Here is a 16,414-nt window from a genome sequence, read left to right on the forward strand (position 1 = left end):
GAGGAAGCTCATTTTGCACGCTCGTCGCTCGCTTCATTTGTTCACCTGATTAAACACACTTTTCGACGTGCATCGCAGCAGTCGGTGACATGCCAATCGTTATGCTGTAAAGTGACAGATCTGAATGAATCGTGTAAGAGCTAAATTTGTAAAACTAACTCGTGCTACAAGTATTAGTTATCTTCACTTGAACTTAGTCATGTTGCCAGAATTATTTGTCCAATTTGTCCATTTGTATGATTCTGGGTGGCTCACGACCTATTAGGCCCCCCGGTTTTCTGCTTTCTTTCGGCACAATTTCAAGAAAAATGTGTTTAAAAAAATTTGGTTTGAAAACCGTTCACCGTTCCATTGTTTCGTTCGCCGTCATGCTGGAGATGCGAACAAAACTTTGCCTCCTTTGCCATGCGTTTTGACAAATGGTCAAACAGCACTGCAGCTGGTCAGAGAGAGCAACAAAGTGCACGGAGCCATTTTCTGAAGAGCCCTCCCCGGAGACCTCGGCTGCCCGGCCGAAATGGACATACCGGAAAGACAACAATGGCCAACAGTAACATAATTAATTATGCGCTCTCCGGCGACCCCACGGAAAAGGACCTCCGAAAGCCGAATCGAAATCCTCGAGCCTAATGATTGTCGGATTGCGGTGCGGTGTGGAGCGAAAGGAAAACATTTTCCAAGCCCTTGTGGCACACACAATGGCACGATTGGACACACGATCCGATGGTCCGGAGTTGCGACAGACATTTAGGAGCCCACACGTCGGCATTCCGCGCGGCTATCCATCTCACCTGACACCCTAACGGAACGGAACGCCAGCGATGATTATGATAAAAACCATCACAAAGCGGTGCTCTCGGGGCATCGCGGGCCTGTTTGGAAACAGAAAGCTAATTTTAATATCAATAAAACAAACCGAACGAAACCGAAACCCATCGCGCTATTATCTAAACAATCTGTCAAATCGAACCGAAACCGAACTGCCGGACCGACTGGCTAGGTCCTGCGGCCAATGGCTAGGTTCAAATAAAACGAATGACCCCCGGGGTCGTAAATCAATCAGCCGCTGGGCTCGGAGCTCGATCTCCTTTTATGTGTATCGCTGCACGACAAGATCCGAATCGATCGATCCGGGGCGCTCGCTAAATCAAACTTTATGCTGCTGCACAACATGCTGATTGTCCGAGTTCAAGGCACGACGACGATGATGATGATGATGGTGATTGCCGGGGTGCGCGCCTCGTGAAAGGACGCGCCTCAGGAACCTGTCCCAGGGGCCTCGGCTCGTCAAGTGTGAGATCATAAATCTATCGTTCGGTTTCCGATTTCCTGTACCTCTCGCGTGGGTCCGCGGCTGCGACTTGCCGGACAATCCTCTAACAAGGTATACACTTTCTTAGCCCTCGCACCAGGCCGAGCGACAGGAAGTCTGAGGCAATTAGTTCTCAATCGTCAGGTTGGCACATCACCAAAAACAACAAACCTACCAATCTGAGCGGCCCCAAAAACCCCAAGTCCGGCCCCTGTCTCTGGGTGCAACGTTTAACGCATAATTCATTTATTCATTTATTTTTGTTTATTTATGTTTGTTTTAACTGCACTCCGGGTAAGTAGATTTGGGCCCCCGACTTAGGAGGGCTCCCGGAAGAGGGGAAGTGGAGTCACTTAAGGTGCGTTGTTGCAGTCGACAAACAAGTGCATTAACAAGACCCCCGGTCCATGGCTGCCGTACTCACGGCTTCCCGAGTGAGTGCTCCAGATTCGCTTCCAGCTGCAGCATAAATATTATTATGTTCCCGTGCCGTGGCTTGCTTTGCATCTGGCGAGGCGAAGGCGCAGCACACGACGGCGAAGCAGACAGTATGTCTGCTTTATGTTTACAAGGCAACCCGGGGGAACCCGGGGAACGTCCCCGGAAGAGCTCCGGCTCGGCGAGCGATCGCCGGAGGGCGTCGAAACCGCAACACACCGATCGATCCGTTCGCCTCCTTCGGGCGGAGACCTTCTGGCGACGACCATCAGTCATCCGGAGCGCGCGCCTCGGACCCGCGGCAGACAGAGCGTCTTCGTTGGGCGCGCGGGACTCCCCACACTGCGATCAAAGAAAGATGGCGGCACACACGCGCCCGTTGCGTGAAGCAAAAAAAAAGGGGCCATAATAATATTAATAATACAGCAATTCGTTCTGTTTCAACGCCCACTAATGGATCAATAATTGGACAATGGGTCCAGCCGGCCGGCCGGCCGGCCGAGTTGCGCCGTAAGGATGATGCGACTCATTTCTTGTTTTCCCCTTTTCTCGTTCGCGAGCTTCCATTCCTGCTTTTGCGGATGCTTTGGCGTTCATTTTCTCTCGGGGGCCCTTCTTTTTTGGGAACGGGGGGGGACCAAAATGGACACGCGAACGCGAACGCGGGCCCGCTGGCCAATCAACAGCACAACACGCGGGTTAATCATCGCGGGTGAGAAGTTGAGGAAGCAAAATTTTATGTGTGAAGAATTGGGTCTGTTGTTGGGCCAGTGGCCGGCGTATTAGTGCGAGCCGTAATTGCATTATCGGTACAAAGTGTATTTGAAAGTCTTGGCCGATGACCGATCACTTTTGACTACTTAACCGCGGCTCGGCTGGTTTCTCAGTTCGGCTCAATTCATAGTACAAGGTGTCGACAAAGATTGTTCCCCCAGAAGTGCTTTAGCACGGCCAATCGTTTCGTTTTTGATATTTTTTTTTAATTTTTAAACCTAAGCCAACCAACAGAAGAAATACAAAAGAATAGTAAAATTGTGATTTACCGTCAATTTATCTAGTTGATATCAAACAAAGAACAACATCGTATCAAATGTATACATTCGACTAATTCAGCCAACCGATTCGACCGACCGATTCGACCGACCGATTCGACCGACCGATTCGACCGATTCACTGTCCCATTAGTGAAGATTTAAATAGGCGTTAACATTCCCTTCAGTTAACTCCTTATATCGTTTTACGATTGTTCGCAGGTTAATAGAAGAAGGCTTTGACCGAAAAATCACCGATGAGCTGATCGGAATAGGATGCGTGTCCCAGTGGCTCACGTTGGAAATCCAGAATATTCACAAACTCCGTAAACCACATCTTTGCTTATCGCAATGATCTTAGTGGATTTATAATGAATTGGTATTGAAAACTATTCACTGATTGAATGTGCGAACAATAAACACTGTCCTCGCGCTATCGGGCGCAGCATCAACCGCCCCGGTTACAGGTTCGCTCGCAACCGAACGTGTAAACCCAACCGAATTCTAACCTTCTGACGAAACGACAAATTTAAACAATAAAAAAATCGGAAAAAAACATCATCAATCAAGTCCGTCCGTCGTGTCTTTTCTGGCCACGTCGTGTGCGTCGTTGTAGAGCCTATTTTTCACCACCTTAAATCGTAATATCGGCCCATTCCATCTCCATTTTCCGGCCCCATCGCCCATCGGAGCCTTGTTTCTGGTTTTTTCGCTGTTTCATCACTCGGCACCGTCGTGGCGTAGATTGATCTTTCATCGGGCCGGTTCTGTGCGTTCCTATTTATCATTGCGCGCGATTGCGCGCGCGCGAACGCAATACGCACGGACAATGATTACGCGTACGGGAAACCACGGAGCGTGGCAATTAGATTAGAAAGGAGGCCCGGGGCGGGGGACGAGCGGACGTCTTCGCCCCCCTTCCGCTCGCCCCGGGAAGGAAGTTCCGCTCCCGGACGCCGGACCAGAACACCATCCATCACCATCCACCTGAAAGGCGCGGTCAGGTTAAGGTGCGCACACGGCCAGGGATGTCATGAATGTCCGCGCTCTGTGGTCGCGAGATCGCGATGCTGCCGGCAGAGGAAGAACGAAAAAAGAAAAACCAACCCAACACATCCTTCAGCGAAAGGGGTTGTCCCCGATGGCTCTCGGCTCCCAATAAATCATTGTCAAATTCACGGGCAGTTTATTAGACGAAAAAAGAAAAACGAATAATTTAATTAAAAAACTTAAACAACGTTCCGACGTCACATCGCGGTGGCAGTGGGCAGGGACCGGTGTGTGTGTGTGGCCACAAGGCCACAGGGGCAATAAAGAGCGAATCGAAATAAAAAATAGCCAGCCCGGCTGGCTGACTGGCGGGCCAAATAAAACGCATGCCGCAAACTCCAAAACACGTGTTGAGCCCGTCGTCGGTGGGCCGTGCGCCGGTGCGAAATTGGGAATAAATCAACGCGAGAAGGGAGCGGGAAAACCGCAAATTCAATTCCGCCCGCGACGCATCTAGGTTAGTGAGTTTTCATCGCGAAATAGATCATCGGTCAGGATCGGTCGTTACGGCGGCGGCAGCGGCGGTGGTGAAAGTGTAGCCGTGATTGCGATATAAATAAATATTAAAACATTCTCCTAATCCCGTGCCTCACGCACGCACGCACGCACGGATGGAATTCCCGGGTGTTGGGGCGAGTGAAACTCCCGGTCTCATTATCGTTTCATTATGGCGGTGTCATTAAATTATGGACCGACCCGCCGAACCGAAACCGAAACCCACCCCGCACGTTGGTAGCGTCTTCTTTGACTCCAGGGCTGGATGGGCTGGATGGGCTGGATGGGAGGAATTAAGCAAGCCAACGGGAAGCGGTTTACCGCCTAACTCAATAAGGGTAACGAGATTCCCTCAGGGGAACTGTTTGTTAACCGAGGTCGTTCGGTGGCTTCCGAGGAAGTTTCCCGACAGATACTCTATCAGGATGAGCAGTGCTTAAGATGGGAGAAACACTCCTTGAACCACTCTTCGCCCGAAGCCTGTTTGTTGCATTTCACTAAACCGTCCGTCCATTTTATTGGGTACCTTCGCTTCGTTGGCCTCACAACAACCATGCCATTTCCCCGGGAGCCATAACGATAACAAAATAAAACTCGTGTTTTGACACCACACTTATCGGAAAAGTTGATCATACTGCTGGGTTGGCTGGGCCGGCCAAAGAAGGTCACCGGGGTCCCCTTCGCCCGGAAAGGAACTCGTAAACCAAATTAAATCAGTGTAAAGTGAGAAGCATACGTTCCTGGGGACCCGATTTTCCGTTTCCCGTCACCCTCTGGATGCTGTTATTGCCAAACAGCACAAACGCCCTCGGTCGTCCTCGGGCGTGGCCGTGCGGGACGTTCCGGAGGGGAAGGAAGTTTTACTAACTTTTCTCACTCAAACCATCGAAACGAATCTCAGTTCATTGTGGCACGGTCCTGCCGACAACTTGTGCGATAAATGGATTACAATGTGCTAGTGTTTTTGATTGAAATTCATTTACCCAAAGCACACGCATTATCGACCGAGTCGAATCTGCTCGCAGCAATGGCCGTTTAATTGAGTTGAGATGATATGGCTTGTAAGTCATCGAGATGATAGATAAGATACCGGTAGTTTTGTTTGCCCAACAGAAGCTTAGGAATGTTTGGCGCACTGGTGTAATGGTCTGGGCCTGGGAACGTGGGAAATAATATACAAAGCTCGGGTTAAGCTGGATCTTTTAGATGGGCGCCTTTCAAACCCACTTTTCCAACTTCTAGGCACTTTAAAATCTACAGTCTCAAATCAACAATTTTGACTTTAGGCAAAGGAATTAATAACATAAAGAAAGCCTTATTATTTCCCAATGATTTTTTCTAATTAAAGAATTATTTAAATGAGATGTCTGTTTGAAGTGTCTGAAGATCAAATGGTGAAGTAAAATGGAGACGATGACCATGTTCGACGATGACAAACTTTGTACAGGCTTTATTTATTTTCTAGTTTCCAGATAGAACTTAAAAAATACATGAAAAATTTTGTTTTTAATGGATGTTTTTCTATTATCAAATTTTATACTTTGCCATTATGCATAAAACACAACATTGTTCAGGTGGCCACCTCGAGATCTATGGCACCGGGATGGATTCTGATAATGTTCAATGACTTTTTTGCTCATTGTTTGTGTGGATTGTGGAAGTGAAGATTGACCCTTCAGTTGACAGACAGATCTGTAAACTGTAAACTGCCAGTAGTTTCGAAACTACCAATCCGATTACCCTGTATTAAAAGAATCTGTTGGAAAAAAATCCTCTCTCGTCAATACACATTACGCAAAAGCCACTTCCCGTGCCGAGTGTGGAATGTCGCCGGAGCGCTATTTGTCTAACTCAAGCTCAACCTCGGCTGAAGCTCACTGATGCCGTGTTCCAAGGAGCAGAGAACATTAATCATGCTTGCATTTCAACGACTGTGGCCTCCTCGCGATGCTACCATTTCTTCGATTATGAATTTGTAAGCCCGAAGCGAACGTTCGAGAAGCGAAGCCGAAGAAGAAAAGGAACACGCGCGTTGATGGCCAGCGCGATTGAAGGGCATCAAGCAGCAACCTACCGCATTGCCCATTTATACTGTCCTGGGTCCGAGCTCGCGGGTTTCTAATGAGCGTCCGGGCTCAATCCGCACCGGCCACTAAGACGATTGACGCAAAGTAGCCCGATCGATTGGCCCCCTCGATCGACGGACGGACGGATGGACGCTAGCTGGCTGGCTGGCTGACGATCGGGGGTCCTGGCGGTCCACGGTTTGGTTAAAAATAATTTATTGTGTAAAGTAAAAATTCCTTGCCGCCGCGGAATCGCTCGCAAAAGGAAAAACCTCTCGCCGAGCACAGGAATGGAGTCGGGGCAGAAGCCGGGATTGACTCACGGCCACTCCGAACGCCATGCGCGCTGCGGACTGCGAAATGAATTATTTATTGCACGTACGTGCCCGCGGTCTCGTGAAGCACCGCAACTTGACAGGACGAGTCCACGTCCAGCCCGTTTGCCGGGAGGTCTCCAGCGCACTCCGGTCCAATTGTCGGGTCCGGGCGCGGGCTTTCGGGTCGTGAGTCTCTAATTAATTACGTCAAACGGGGACCCGGACTCCCGAAGGCAGCGACTTTGGCGGCCGCCAACTTCCAAAGGCGCGGTCGACGCTATGCGACTCCATAAATGCGCTCGAGACGCGCTCGTTTTAGCACACGAAACGATGGCAGCGAAGCAATATTGGTTTGGCCGGGGAAAAAACCCGGGCAACCCACCGGAGGCGCGTTGGTGGCCGACTCGTTCGGGCGACGTTTAATCTTCCCGCGATTCCGCGCACTTCTTCACGTCGACTGGCTGCGGGTGTGCCACCGCGATTCACGGAACTCGCTTATCGCCGCGTGCTAATTAATTATCCAGCGAGCTTTAACGCACCCATCGATCCATCCGGTCGGCCGGTCGGCCGGTCGATCCGGTTTCAATCATCCCCGTGGCCCGGGAACACGCTCCATAATGGCGACCGTAGACCGTAAGACGTCGGTCCCGGAATGGGAACACTGATTTGCCTTCTTCGAACACAGCCCAGTAGCGGCTCCCTTCTAGGGCCTAGGCCCCGCGGGAATGTTTTACACCGAGGGGTTGCCTCATTTTGGCGCTAGGAAAATGGTGGAAAAAATCAGTCACCAAACGGCCGCCCGATTGAATTGCTCCGCTCAATCTAATTAGTAACCATAAATGTCTTAATTGAATTCACGAGCTGCCACTTTGACTATCGGTCCCTCTCGGTCGTCTGCTTGGGGCCAGCCGACCCCCGCGGCGTAGTTTCTCCCGCTCTCTATCGCTGACCTATCGATTGCTCCCCGAAGACCTCCAGGACGCAGCGGCAAGGATGATTGGCCCAATATGGCACTGCAAACGCCCGGCCTCGTAAAGCTCGTGGAAGGTGTTTTTAATTAAATTAAAAATCTTTCTCACTACCAAATACATCCGAAAGGCCCGGCGATCGATCCGGATCCTGGTTTATTAATTCAGGACACCCACCGGTAGCGAGAATGGCTCGAAACTTCGTCATCGGCACGCTCTGGGCGGACATCAGGACACGCTGCATTCGCTGCACGAGATCTCGAGCTCGGGCCAAACTTTCGATCCGCTCCGGGACGTGGTACCAATAGTAATGAGACCGCCGCGTTTTGGCCATCAATTTTTGCGCTTCGCTAAACAGGTCTTGGGTGTTCCTTTTTTGATATCCTTTACCGCCACGAGCTGCGCAGGGCGTAAATTGACAACGATCTCAATAACGGTGCCATTTTATCGGTGCAAAATGAAGAACACGCCTCACGCCTTGGTTCGCCGTCGTTGCTGGATGATTTGAACCCAGGAATTGCGGGTTGATCGATTGGTGCGCAAGATGGATTAAATGCCCACTAATCAACGACTACAAATTGGTCTGGGCATTGTTTTTCTCTCCCCCAAAAAACCTGGTGGTGACTTGTGGTGGCAATTGGTGACCGTTCTTAAATCCATCACCGGCACGGGTGTAGCACCGGCCATCAATCAACCTTTCGGCGCCCGGCGAGGATTGTGTTCCGGTGCCAACGGCATCATCCGATCGATTTAATCTCGCGGTCCCGAAGAACTCCGGTTTCCGGTTTTCGGAGCTTCGGAAGAGAAAGGTGGCACGATTATTCAAATGCGCGATAATCTGTTTGTCACTAGCCCTCGGGACCGGGAACGGTGAATGATGGAACCCGTCCGCCTGCCTCGGGATGGAAATGAAATGTAAATGAAAGGATATCGCCACCTGAAACCGGCCATCCTCACACTCTCTCTCTCTTGCGTGCTTCCCGCACGGACAGATGGTCACGGGGCTGGCTGATTTAAATTTATTGCCTTCCGATAGCGATCTGTCGTAAAACATCTTGTTTGACATTGATCGGATGTCATCATTAGTGGCCTAGGGCTGGCGGTAGCACGGCCGAGAGTGATCGATGCCGAGCAGGTGCGCAGCCAGTGCTGTTTAATTGCTTAGCTAATCGCCGGCATGCCAGCCCCGGAGATCAACCGATGGATAATTTAAAGCAAATCAATCGGATGCCAGAACGAATGGAATTCACAGCGAGATGGAGAAAGTAAATTGATTCAGGAGCATTACAGTCAAACCGTGCATAGAAACTTATTTTATACTCAATTTTGTGGAAATTCATAAATAACATGGCCAGACATGACGGAGAAATAAGATAGAACAACGTATGTGAATGGATGGATTATTTAAGGCAAATTCTTGAAGGAGCTCTATAGCTAAAAGTCGTTCGCTACGTTCTTCCGTTAGAATGTCCTTTCCCTGGCTTGGTGGCTTCAATCCCCGGGCTGACCCGGGTTTCGTTAAGACGATGGTGAAAGATGGCCACCGTTCGTAAATCTCTTAACCAGTTCGTTAGAACCGAAATTAACTCATGACAAATCACGCCTGGCGCGCCTGGGCGCGGAGCGTTTTCAATCAAATGACCTCCTGCCGGGAATGGGGCCCGGGCACCCTCTTATCATCGACACGGTGCAATCAATCTCATCTCCTCCGATAGATCGCCCGTGTCCCTTTATGCTGCCCATAGACCGTAGCATAGCATGAGGCGCGCGCATTGAGTAGGAAATTCGATCATCTGCACCATCATCATCATCGGGGAGGAATCTGTAACCAAAACAGAAAGACAATACGCTGATGGTGTGATGTGTAGTTATTTTTACATCGCACGACACGCACGACACGCTTCCCACGCACGCACGGCGTACGGAGGTCCTTATTGTCTGCGCGGCGTATGGCACGTGTTTGCTGTCGAGTGAGTTTTCCTTTCCCGACGACGACGACGGGGACGGTCGCACTTGTTGTTTTGTCAGTAATTTGGTACGCTCCGGCCTGTCGACGGAGCCCGGCCTGATGACCGGTTTGCACCTTCTAATTGAAGGCCGAGTTTACTTTGGCCTCGGTGCGTGACAGTGATCGATACGCACCGCGAAGAGTCGACGGTTTTAAAAGCCTGTCAGCCCAGACGGCTGGGCTGGCTTTCCTTCAATTTACTTCGGTGGAATCTCGATTGCGAAGCGGCGGCAGCGATGTAGCAATATTGCTCCGATCGATCGGCCCCCAAAGTTTCCCTCAAGCATCCGAGTCCGAGAGGCACAATGTTGCGTAACGCCCGTAACGGCGATAGGGAAACCTGTCACCGGCAGGCCACCGGAGCCAGTGGTTGGGCTTTGGGAAAATCCATTAGCATTACACCCGACCCGAATGAACCAACCCTCTCTTTCTCTCTCCTTTTAGTCTCTTTCTATCTCTATCTCTCGCTCTGCGGCGGACGCACTCTCGAGGGACCGAAAATCGATATCACCAAAATGAAAAGTTGCCTTTCCCGCGCGCCTTGCGGTTGCGCCACGCAGAGAAAGGACACACGCAGCACGCACGGCCCACTGGACCAAGGACACTCGGCGCGGTGAGCTGCGTCAATGAACGACCGAAGGACACGCCGTCGACCTGACGGAAGGACCCCGTGATTATATTTACTTTGGCGCCCGAGAGGAGGCTTGAACTTTTCCGAGGAAAAACATATTTTCCGATCACTGATGTGGTAACATTCCGATTCCCCCGATGCGAGGCGAGGCGAACAAACAAAATGATTAATTCCTGTGTTTGCTGGTGATAGGGAGCCGCCGCTGCCGCCGCCACACGTCTTCACAGCCCGCGGTTGCCATGGGAAGGTCCGCGGCAACGCCTACTCGATCAACTGCAGCGTTTCGCGCGTGCACACGCGTCCCGAGGAAGTAAATTATAGGGATCGCAGTACACCGCGCCGAGGGTGCACAGCTTCCGGAAGTGGCGCAGTTCATCGCACACGGAGTTGCGTTTTATTATCTTTTCCGCCGTTCTCTGTCTGCGGTGAGCCAGCCGTCAAGCGGGATGGCCGGGTGTTCCGGGTTCCGGCCGGTCTGCGCCGTCTGCCGGTGAGCGGTTTCTGCACGTCATCAGTTGCAACACCGGAGTGTGTGACGTCTGCAAGCTCTAATGAAAACGTCTCGGCCTGCAGTTGACGGGCCCGGTGTCGTTCCGGTGAAACTCTGCATTTATGAGTGGCGAAGGACCGTTTCCTGGCGACCATTTCTTTAGACAACAAGATGACATGATTAGCGGTTGCTCGTGTTGCATACTTTGCAGGCGTTTACAGTCGCCAAAAGATTGCAGCACCAAAGGCGCAAAGCACCGTAAACATTTGGAGTAACAAAATAAAATAAAATAATCAGCAGCGATAAATTTTAAAATATCCCCAAAACCATTCACTTCCTTTCCGATGCGTCATTCGCGGACGTCATTTTCGGCTGAAATACGAATGAAACGAGGCAGCTAATAATAGGAACCATAATTTGCCCGATTATTGCTGCTCTGACGGGCTGTGGGCTCGGTTGCTGAGCAAATTAGAAAAAGAAGTCTCCACCGATACGCCCGTGCTGTGACGTGCTTGGGTCGGATGTGTCACTGTCGACTGATCGCCAGATTTTTATCTGCCTCTCCCCGGTTCACGTCTCACGGGCAGTAGTTCCAAGAACTTTATTCCATTCGTTTCACGGGGTTGGCATCCTCAAACAAAACTGTGAAAATCAATCTCCCCATAAGCCCAGAGCGCGGCTCGAAACCTGCCGTGTTCTTGATGCTACCGTGATATGCAACGTTTTTTTCCTACCCTAACTCATCCCTTCGGATGGACACCTTTGGCCGTAACTACCTGTCATGACGCGCTTGGTTCGTCGAAAAACTACCAAAAACATTCCGGATCAGGAACCATCTTTAGTTCCACTTTATTATTCAACCGATTCATTAACGATCGTTCCGAACTCGCTGCTTCCCCGAAACCTCCCCGGTTTCGCGATCATCGCTCACGGCGATCAAACCGTTTTCATTCATTCTCATTCATAAAGCTTAGTTTCAGCATTTCATTGTGACCGCCGGTGAGGTGAGCATAAATTATAATCTCGCAGCTTTTCGGGGGTAGCCTCCGGGTATCTGGTGCACGAAATCTGACTCCCAAAACGGGAGTAATGAAAACACCGTCACCGAAGTAGAGAAAAAATCGGGATGTCCCCAGCCTTGGCCCGTGAGTGAGTCGCGGCGAGTGATGGAATAAGTTATTTAAAATCCTATCCAAAACACGTGTTCGGTGTAGGATTAGATTTCCATCGATTCCCCCCGTCATTGGGCGACAAATCATCCCCCCACGGCCCTGCGCACCCGAAGAAATATGGAAATTGCTTTCCGGAGACCAAAGGATAGTTCCCTCCCCGGTTTTGCCGGGGGGGGGGCGCCGATTCTTTGCGCAATCGCACTTGCGATCGGCATAATTTATCTTCCGTAGCGTACGTAATCAATTACATATCGGGGCATTGCGTTGTCGTCGTTCTCGTCGTCTTCGGCGGCCAACCGTCATCGTTGGAATTGGAATTGCAGAACTTCGCCATCGCGCCCGAACGGGGTCCCGAAAGGAGACATCGATTAGCCGACAGTTCAATAAAAATGTCAATTATTTCAATAAGAGAGATTATGCGCCTTTAAGCGATTCGCTTTCGTTATGCGCCTTCTGCGGCCAATATCAAATGCGCCAGCGCCCCTCCAGCTGGAGGCCCTCGGGGAGCTGCGGACCCGCGAGCGAAATGCAAGTTATGACCACTCGAAGTACATCTAAATATCGACTCCGGGCTCCGCTGGACAAGTTAATTTCACAGGTGTCCGGCCAATCAAAGGCATCGCGGACCATCGGGATGGCAAATGGCAAATTTATTGGACAGTCGAATTATAATTGAAGTGCACCAGCGATACCTTTTCCTTTCGCTTACGCCCCGGCCGGTTCCATTCATGTTTCGGCCTCAGCACAGGGCTCTGAGGTCCCACCAAAGTGCATCAGCCCCCGAGAGCCAGCAGATATGGGTTATATTAACAAATTTGTTACTCCCATTGCCCGGGTCTGGCCAGGGCAGAAAAAGTTTCGCAACGTTACATCGGTGATCCCTTTCGTTGCATCGGTTTATGTAAATGCGAACATGCGGGCCAAACGCTTCCAATCGGACGGTTAAGATGTCGGGTCGTTTAAGAATTATTGGACTTCTTTTCCCATCAACGGTCGTATTATTTGAAGGGCCATCGGCCGGCCAATAAGCATCGTGTTCGGTGAATAAAAGGAATTTTATTGCAAGCTGTCCTCGAAACTATTTAAAGACGCATTTTACGTGTTTGGAAACATTCACGACGATCGTCCCATAGTGCACTCAGACATCTCAATGGCAGCTCGTTACGAGTTTCGGCGAGTAGGTTCCAGACCGGCCGGCCGGCCCATACATCCTCCGGGTCCCCCGGGCAAAGAATGGTTGACAATTTGTTGGTCTCCTTCGAGGAGCTCCGAGCATCGTTCGGCACTCGTTTCTGCTTCCTTTCGCATGACAGAGACGATTCTCCCGGGGTCTCCGTTTGTAGTCGGGGGTCTGTACATGGCATGGCATGGCTACACAGTGGATCCGTTTCCACCTTCGTGCGGCGCAATTATGGCTACATACGCTGACGCTGACGCACTTGTACCGATAGTTAATAAACATATTTTATGGAGCCCGTTTCTCGCGTGTCGAGGGAGTCGTTTCGTTTACCATAAACCGCGGCCGCTGATTGATAAATCCTTCTACCCCCAGCAGTCCCAGAAGGTCCAGAAGAGGGTGCTACGCACCATAAAAGATGATTGATTTTTACACCAACCCAAGCGGCGGGTCCCAAGCGAAGCGAGAGCAGCATTATTGTGGGATAAAAGGACGTCGTATCCGAGCGTCGTGATTGAAATTAACCATTTAGCAGGTGTATTGCAGCTTGGGTTCGATGTGGTTCGCTCCTCGGCCAAGACCCCGGCAAGGCTTATTAATTTTAAACAGTTTTCCGCCGCAAACGCTCGTTAAACGAGAGCATAAATTTCGTTCTTATTAGTCCGCTCACAGGCCTTACCATTGTGTCCGGCTCGGGCGGCTGAGGTCCCTCGGGTCCTCGAAAGCTCGCATTAAAAATCGATTTTCTCCAATAATCAAAGGCTCACGATTCGTTTCGGGGCAGTTCCGACCGACCGAGTTTTACGAGGTCTGCGAGTCCGAGCCCGGGGCCCCGCGGTTCATTGAGAAAATCTAACGTCCGTCGAAAGAACGAAAGGCCGTGGCGCTGGCAAACACTCGTCCAGGGAACTATAAAACGAAAGAATTTATGAGCGTTTGATAGCTCGCCGTAGGGTGGTGGACTGTTGTCTTCCCGTCTTGCCCGTCCCGTGACGCTTGACAGTTTTCTTACCGAGCCGAGTTCCTTCATTACTGTTCCGAAACACGACGACATGCACACTCCGATTGGGGGGGGGGGCCCCATCCAATCGAGCGACCCTCGAGAAGTTCTCGGTTTTATGTCGCTGTCCTACAAACCGGCTGGACGATAAAATTCGACCAATAAATTTCGACCCCATATCGACAGCGATGAGTTGACGAGAGAGGCTACTACGATGGCTGTAGCGACGCTTTCTCACCGGGACTAGTGAACGTCGTCTCCTAGTGACTGGTTGACACCCAGAGCACTAGGATCGTTTCGCAACATAGCAACCCTAGGGAGAGAGAGCCCGAGCGACAAAATGACACTTTAAACAGCCATAAAACGGACTTAAGCTGGACTTGCTGGATCGAAGGCTTGCGTTGCGGTTCTCAGTTCCGCGTGGAGTGATGAATGAAATCGCTGATAATGAATGAGCCTTTCGTGAGGCTGTTTTACGCCGTTGCCACGAAAATCGATCACAAGACGGGGATCAACAACAATCAACAATCGCCGTGCGTCTCGCCGAGTACGAGACACGTGTTTCCGTTTGTCATATTTCATTGGGGCCGTTAGCCGTTTGCCGTCTTCATCGCGCAGATCACCTCATTATCATCACCGGATCACCGTCGCCGGATCGGATGGTCTGTTTGTGAATGAAGTTTGCTATTGCCAAAGCCCTGACCGAATTTATGTTGATGAGCATTTCGGGGGGAGGAAGTTGAACAAATTTATTACGATTTTGCAAGACCGTAAATTGTAATGCCCTTTTCATTCTTCAAGCCGTACCACAATCATTCACACGATTGATTTTGGTCTCCGCAGACATCGTGACTCTCGCGCACCGATTCAATCTTCAACTTGATTAAGAAGCGGGAAATCCATTAAATCTATTTTCAGGACCCGGCCCATGGTGGTGGCGTGATGCGGGAAGTAGCAGCCATTTGCTGCCCGCACAAATAGGCCATTTATTTCTGTTCAATAAACTGCCAAATACTCGTTGGCGGCTCCTTACGCACGGAACGGCTCGAAACGGTGGCGGCCTGGCCCGAAATCAATCAAGCCCGCTTCTTACGGGGCCGATTTTCCCCGGAAAAATCGGCAAAAAAATCGGAAACGGGCAAAACACTTTCTGATTTGATCGTTCGGGGCTTGGACCACCTCCCAGGATTAAGGTTCCCTTAATGAACGAAAGCTTTCTAGCTCAATTGAACTATCCAATCAAGACACCGGAACCGGTGCTGCCTGAGCCGAGTTCAAAAGTTCAAAATGAACGGCGGAAAACTTTGTAATCTTCACCGAGGTCACGGGGTAGGGCCCCATGTTGGCAGCTACTTTGAAGGCGGAAAAAACTGGGCCAACATCGTAATCAAAATTCAGGGCACGTTTTTGCGCTTGCGTTGGGCCTTTCCGATAGCAATTCGAAACGGCGAATAATGGCACTCGCACTCGAAACGTGATTCGCCTTCTCCGGCGGGTTCCGTTAATTGTATGCGTATCGCGGAACCAGAACTCACGAGTCGGATCGGTCCTACCGATTGTCCAAACAGCCGACTGTATGCTAATTGTTTTATCGCAAAAAGGCGCATACATTTGGCGTCTTGGGAGCGCGGAACACATCGCGGTGGCAGCAATTTGCCGGGCCAGGCTTCACAGCGATTACGATAAAAATTGATTCAATTAAGGGCCTGTGTGCGGGGTCGTGTGCTTACCGTATTGCCCCTTTTTGAAGAACTCTCCAGCGGACCTCTTGAGCCGTCCGAGGATCCGGGATACGAAATTGACTGCCATGATAGGGCCCACGATGCGGGTTGCGTTTGATTACTCTGTGGCCACGACCACCGGGCCGACCTATGCAATAAATGTGAAGCATTTTGATTGCTCAGCACACCGGAAATACACTGTCCACACTGTCAATTGTCGATTAATTTGTTTGACATTCGGCAAGGCTGCGACGACCATACCATACCATTCCAGGGGCACCATAGCTGAGGTCGGCCCCACGTCATGCGCCTTTTATTGTTCCACCGAGCGTGGAATGTGATTTGTTTCCTTGCGTGCGGCTTATCGTGCGATATCGATTTCGTTCCGTCAACCCGCGATCGCGGCCGCTCTTTCATCAATCCTGCATCAGCCCGCAGTTTGCGTCATAATTTCACCATCCTTATGGAGGGGTCCCTCTGGACCTGCTGCGATGTCAAACACCTCATTAGCGGAATGGGATTGGACCTGCGATGCGCG

The sequence above is a fragment of the Anopheles bellator genome, chromosome 2, assembly GCF_943735745.2.
Source record: "Anopheles bellator chromosome 2, idAnoBellAS_SP24_06.2, whole genome shotgun sequence".
In the NCBI taxonomy this organism is placed as follows: Eukaryota; Metazoa; Arthropoda; class Insecta; order Diptera; family Culicidae; genus Anopheles; species Anopheles bellator.